This window comes from Rhinolophus ferrumequinum, chromosome X (assembly GCF_004115265.2).
Source record: "Rhinolophus ferrumequinum isolate MPI-CBG mRhiFer1 chromosome X, mRhiFer1_v1.p, whole genome shotgun sequence".
In the NCBI taxonomy this organism is placed as follows: Eukaryota; Metazoa; Chordata; class Mammalia; order Chiroptera; family Rhinolophidae; genus Rhinolophus; species Rhinolophus ferrumequinum.
The window spans coordinates 42,620,408-42,627,545 of NC_046284.1; positions in this window are offsets into that span (position 1 = coordinate 42,620,408).

A 7,138-nucleotide genomic window follows, 5' to 3' on the forward strand; every position below is an offset into this window, starting at 1 on the left:
GATCTTGAGATTATAATGCTGTGGGGACAGAGCCCCAAAAAGCAGTTTCCAGGCTCTCGGCCTCACATAGAAAGGTGCTGGCTCAGGTAGTAAATGGCCATCGACTGTGATCAAATGGCCAGCAGCTGTGGCTAGTTGGCCGTCAGCTGTAACCAGTGAGCCATTAGCCATGAATATAACTGCCGTGGCTAGGCTAGTAGCAAAAAAAGAGAAAAGGGGGAGATAGCAAGAAGATGGTGGCTGAGTCTGCAAGCGGCACAGTGAGGGTTGAGAATTGTGTTGTTCCTGGTTCCTGTGTCTCCAACCCAGCCGCCAGCGAGACTATAGAGATATGACTCCCCTACTTATGGCTCCGTGGGTGTTCCTTTTTGGCCTAGCCATATCCTGCGTTCTTATGTGGGGAGTGGGACCAGAGACCCTGCCGGACGCCCTGCATAACACATGGCGAAGTCGGCAGGATCCCCTGCACTACACATGGCGCAGCGAGCAGGATATGGTGCTGGCCAAAGCTCTCCGAAGGACGGTGGAGCAGTTTGTGCATATGAACACTCAGTTGCAGGAAGACGAGGAGGAGCAGCTGCCTGAGAGCTGGAGCCCCGTGGAGGGGTGGGAAGACATGGACGGTTCCCCAAGCAGCAAAGCCAGAGAAAGCGAAGGTCGTTGCAGCCCTGTGAGCTGGGAAGTGCTTGCTGAGACAGCCCGGATGCAGGACTTATAGTCCCAGGAGGAAACACTGGCTGAGTCCTCCGTGGGAGCTGAGGGTGAGGTCAAGGTCATCCTTCACCCCCAGGACAGCCCTGGCAAATGACTATGGACTATGGGGAATTGCCTTCCATCCCTAATTTAATTGACCACTTGACTGTTTGGGAACATACCATCATGTAATGGAACTGGCGGATATTTGCTTTTGTGTCTTGACCGGCCGCCATCGAGAATATGTAAGCACCTTGACTGTGAGCCGCTGTTGTTCCAGCACGGTACCCTGAGAGGCCCAGAGAGAGTGGCAGTGCCCTGAGAGCCCTGGCTGTGCCCAGGAAGTCTGGCTGTGTCCAGAGAGAGTGGCAGTGCCCTGAGAGCCCTGGCTGAGTCCAGGAAGTCTGGCTGTGCCCAGAGAGAGTGGCAGTGCCCTGAGAAGCCCTGGCTGAGTCCAGGGAGTCTCGCTGTGCCCAGAGAGAGTGGCAGTGCCCTAAGAGGCCCTCGTGTGCCCGGGTAGACTAGTGGTACCCTAAGAAGTCCAGGAAGTCTGGCTGTGCCCAGAAGTACTGGTGGTGCCCTGAGAAACCCTGGCTGTGACCAGAGAGCACAGGGCCCCTCGCAGAAGACGCTTGTCGCGTAGATTGTGAGGCGAGACCCTGTAGGGGTGGAGTGTGGGGACAGAGCCCCAAAAAGCAGTTTCCAGGCTCTCGGCCTCACATAGAAAGGTGCTGGCTCAGGTAGTAAATGGCCATCGACTGTGATCAAATGGCCAGCAGCTGTGGCTAGTTGGCCGTCAGCTGTAACCAGTGAGCCATTAGCCATGAATATAACTGCCGTGGCTAGGCTAGTAGCAAAAAAAGAGAAAAGGGGGAGCTAGCAAGAAGATGGTGGCTGAGTCTGCAAGCGGCACAGTGAGGGTTGAGAATTGTGTTGTTCTTGGTTCCTGTGTCTCCAACCCAGCCGCCAGCGAGACTATAGAGATATGACTCCCCTACCTATGGCTCCATGGGTGTTCCTTTTTGGCCTCCCCATGTCCTGCGTTCTTGTGTGGGGAGTGGGACCAGAGACCCCGCTGGACGCCCCATACGACACTTGGCGTAGTCGGCAGGATCCCCTGCACTACAAATGCTAATCGAAGTAAGTGAGACAGGAAAAGCAGAAAACCATATGATTTCACTGATATGTGGTATATGAACTAAAAACAACAAAAGAACAAGACAAACAAATGAGAAAGAAAAACTGATAGACACAGACAATAGTTTAGTGGTTCCCAGAGGGTAAGGGGGGTGGGGGTGGGAGATGAGGGTAAGGGGGATCCAATATATGGTGATGGGAAGAGAACTGACTCTGGGTGGTGAACACACAATGTGATATATTGATGATATATTACAGAATTGTACATCTGAATTCTATGTGACTTTACTAACAATCGTCACCCCAATAAACTTTAATTAAAAAAAGAAGAAACCCCATCAGAAGAAAGACTAGGAAGTGTGTGTACTAAAGAGATGTAAGGAACACCCACGATGGTGACTAGAGTAAATTTCCCAGAATGACCAGAGTTAGATTAACACAAAATGAACCTGTAGTCTCACTGACTATTGAGAAACCTATTTAAAGAAGGAAGACAGGGATTCCAGGTTGACTCAGGGAAAAGAGAGAATCCAGAGAGGCTGACTTGGGTGGCTATCATTTAACTTGACCAGGAGAAGACATATCGTGGTCACTAATCCTTTAGCCACAGAGCAGTCATCCTGCTCCAGTTTTCTCCTGCCCCTGCATGAAAGAACCCTCAACACTCATTTCCTTTGATTGTGAGTTTGGCCTTCAATTCCTTAGAAACAGTGAAGGAAGAGGTACTATATTTTGAAGATATTCTGGTCACTAAAATATATATATATACAATAGCACATATGGCACTTGGCATTCTGATTTATAGCTCAGTCTTCTGTGAATTTGATTAGCTTAAGTTGGCCACAAAAGACTGACCAAATCAAGTTATTTTTAATCTTAAAAAGCAAGGGCCATTTTAGTTATCTCAAACAGAGATGATCACACTAAGGAAAATTCCTATGGGGTTAGAGAAGGTGAGACAGAATGTATCCTATGTCTTTTAATTAGAGCATTTAATCCATTTACATTTAAAGTGATTATTGATAAGTACATAGTTATTGGCATTTTATTATTCATATTTTTGGTCTTCATTAGTTAGTTTGTTTGTTTTCTCCTTTCTTCTGCTTAAAGAAGTTCTTTTAACATTTTCTGTAATACTGGCTTGGCGGTAATGAATTCCTTTTTCTTTTCTGAGAAGCTCTTTATCTCTCCTTCAATTTAAATGATAGCCTTGCTGGGTACAGCAGTCTTGGTTGTAGGCCCTTGTTTTTCATCACTTTGAATATTTCCTCCCACTCCCTTCTGGCCTGCAAAGTTTCTGTAGAGAAGTCAGCTGATAGTGGGAGCTCCCTTGTGAGAAACTAGTTATCTTTCTCTTCCTGCTTTTAGGAATCTCTCTTTGTCTTTAAACTTTGCCATTTTAACTGTCATGTGTCTTGGTATGGGCCTGTTTGGGTTCATCTTGTTTGGGACTCTCTGTGGTTCCTGGGCTTGTATGTCAATTTTCTCCACCGGGTTAGGGAAGTTTTCAGTCATTGTTTCTCCAAATATGTTCTCAATCTGTCTCACTCTCTCTGTCTCTCTCTCTGTCTCTCTCTCTCTCTCTCTCTCTCTCTCTCTCTCTCGCACTCCTATGATGCAAATATTGTGCTTGATGTTGTCCCACAAGTCTTTTAAACTATCTTCATTGTTTTTCATTCTTTATTCTTTTTGTTGTTGTTCTGATTGGGTGTATTCTGCTACCTTGTCTTCTAAATTGTAGATTCCATCCTTTCCTTCATCTAACCTGCTGTCAATTCCTTCTTGTGTATTCTTCATTTCAGTTATGTATTATTTATTTCTGACTGGTTCTTTTTTATTTCTGTGTCCTTCTTTATGCTTCTTATCTCTTTGTTGAAATTCTGACTAAATTCCTTAAGCATCTTATAATCAGTGTTTTAAACTTTGTCTCTGGTAGGTTGGATGCCTCCATTTCATGTAGTATTTCTAGAGGTTTCTTCCATCCTTCTCCTTCTCCTTCTCCTTCTCCTTCTCCTTCTCCTTCTCCTTCTCCTTCTTCTTCTTCTCCTTCTTCTTCCTTTTTGGTGCAAAGGACTCTTTTATTTATTTATTTTTTATTATTTATTTATTTTTTAATTTTTTTATTAGTTTCAGGGGCAAAAAGCAAAGTAATACTTAGATGTTTATCATTTATATCCCTCACACTGTGTCAATCCCCCTCCCCCCATCCACTATCCCTCTGACATCGCACACAGCCTCTCCTGTTTTTTTATTTGGGACATGTTTACTTGTTTTCTCATTCTGGCTGTCACTCTGTGTTCGTTTCTATGTATTAGGTAGACCTCCTATGTCTCTCAGTCTTTGCTGGGTGACCTTATGTAGTAGGTGTCTTGTGTAGTACAATTGTGCAGTCTCCTGTGTATGTATGTGTTCCAGGAGTGTCCCTTGTATTGTGTCTGTTCTCCTGTTGTAGTTGAGCCTTGATTTCTTTTGGTGAGTCAGTGGGTGGTATTTACTCCCAAGCTGACTAACTGTGAAGATTGACTATGCCCATAGTGTATGAGCTGCTGTGTGGGTGTTGACCTCTAATAGGAGGCTTCACCCCTATTGGCTCTTGCACCTGTTGAGAGCTCCCCTATGGGTGTGTCACTATGGGCCTAGCCATGTAGTACTCTTGTGGGGTCTGAAGCTGGCCTCTGAGTGTATTGTTTCTGCTGTCTCTTGGGAAGGATTCCTATGCAGGGCAATTTCAGCTTTGCCTGTTACCAGCCTGCGGCTACCTGGTAGGGGCCTCAAAGCTATATGTGGTTGGCTGCTGCCTGTGCTGGACCTGGAGGCACGTAGGAGTGGTCTTGCTGTGAACTGAAGCAGGCTGCCATCAATAGTGTCCCTGAGGCAGCTTAGCAAAAGGCCTAGGGCCTCCTAGGTCTAGTGCCACATGCCAGCTGCCTATAAGGCCCAGCTGTTGAATGAGGCTCCTTAGGTTCATGTGCTGGAGTGGTTGACCTGGTGTTGAGATTGCCCTTGGCAATGAAGCACTAGCTGGGTGGGGTGGAGTTCAAGGGAGTTATGAGACATGACCAGTGGTTTTTACAAAGTTAATGTAAATTCACTTCTTATGCCAGTGCCTGGCCTGTGACTGGTGCAGTGCCCTGAGAACACTGCAGCTAGCCACCACCTCAAGCTGGCAAATTCCTGAGACCTACCCCCAAGTGGCTGCAGTGTAGTTTTGGGGTCACTGTCCAGCACCAAAATCTTCCTGGGCCATTGTGGATTGTTTGCTGCTGTAAAAGACCTCCTTCAGGACTTGTGTGAGTGGGGCTGGCTGCATAGGCACCCGGAGTGCCCCTGGCACTGCAGCTATAGGTGGGCACGGTGGGGTTCCAGGGAGCTAAGCGGAGTGGTTGGCAGTTCCTCCAAAATTAATGCATTCTCAGCTCCCACACAAATGCTGGGCCTGTAACCACCCCACAAAAATGCCCAGAAGACACTATGACCAGCCACTGCCCGTCTCAATCCCACCATGTCACTACCTTTCTATACTGCAGGGCAGATCTTTTTTAAAGCCCGATAGCAAATGTTTCCTGCAACAGTCCCTCTGCCTGCTTTAATCCATAGCCTATTGTGCACGACCAGCCTCCCAGCAGTCAGAATTTCCTGGGCAACGTAGCACCAGCTGTGCAGAGGGCGGGGCCCAGGACATCACCACAGCCACGCACTTGTGTGGATTCCACCAGACCAATGCAGTCCCAGACTTGGCCTTTTGAGGGAGGGCTTAACCTTCAAAAAATGGCACCCCACCACAAGCCACATGTGTGCAGACTCCACACAAGGACAACAGTGACTCCTGTCTTTCCAGGTCCCACGCCAAAGGCACTCATTTCAGTCCTTCCCCACATGTCCCTGGGCCTCCCAAGCTGCCACCCCCTCCACCAGAGACCAGGTAAGTGCACACCTGTGAGCGAGACCAGCTCTACAAGATAGTGTCTGGGTTTCCAGCCACCTTTTGCCCCACTGGGAAAGGCAGACAGTGTCTTCACTGATTTTTAATGCCAAATGCTGTAAGAACTACTCTTCCTGGCACAGGACCCCTGAGCTAAGGAACCAGGCAGTGATTTGGGGCCTCTCCCTTTTCAGGGGGCAACTACTGCCACCGAGGTGTCCCTCCCAGTGTTCAACCTTTCTCTGTGGGTTTGGGGTCAGCTTATTTTGCATCTCCACCCCTCCTACCAGTCTCAATGTGGCCTCTTCTTTATATCTTTAGTAATAAGGGTTCTGTTCAGCTAGTGTTGAGATGAATCTTGAGGTTGATTGTTCTATAATTTATTTGTAATTTAAGTGTGATCCTGGAGGCTGTAGGCATAGCATTTACCTAAACTGCCATCTTGAGTCTATCTTTCATTTATTTAATTTTTGAGGGGAAGATACCAGTGGAATTTCTTTCAAGTGTTTTATTATGAAACTTTTGAAGATACAGAAAACAGAAATACTTTTAATGAAAACCTATATACCGACAACCTGGCTTCTACAATTTACATTTTATTGAACTTGCTTTATAACATAATTTTCTATCTAGTCATCCTATCTACACATTCATCAATTCATCACATTATTGTTTGAGGCATTTCAAAGTAAGTTGCAATCTTTGATACACTTCTCCATAAACACTTCAGAATGCATGTTATTAGGTCTAGTTCAGTAATTGTCTAAGATTTCTTTTTCTTTTGATGTAAAATTTATATACAACAAAATGTACAAATTTTAAGTGGTTCCATGGCTGAGTTTTGACATATACATACAATTGTGTAATGCAAACCTCTGTCAAGATGCAGAATATGACCATCAAAAATTTCCCTCATACCCCTTCCCAGTCATTACTCACAACAACATCCTTTGGAGTTACCTGTATGCTGATGTTTGCACCATATCATAGTTTTACCTTTCCTAGAACTTCATATAATGGAGTCATAAAGTATGTACTCTTTATGGAAGTCTTTTTTTTTACTCAGCATAATGAGTTTTACAGTCATCCATGTTGTTATGTATGAGTAGTTCATACCTTTTTGATTGCTGAGTAGTATTTCATTGTTTGAATACATCACAGTTTATCCATTCTTCTATTGATAGAAACCTGCCCTGTTTCCAGTTTTTTTAAGATTATGATAAATCTTTCATTGCCTTTCTGTATTCATAAACATGTCTCATTTGGGAAAGTTCCTTAGGGTATTTAAATTGCAGGAGTGGGGTTGGGGAATGTGGTTGTCTCCCACACAGTGTCCTAGTGAACTGGACCTTAGCTTAGTGGTCAGTCCTGTGAGCTGGCATCAGG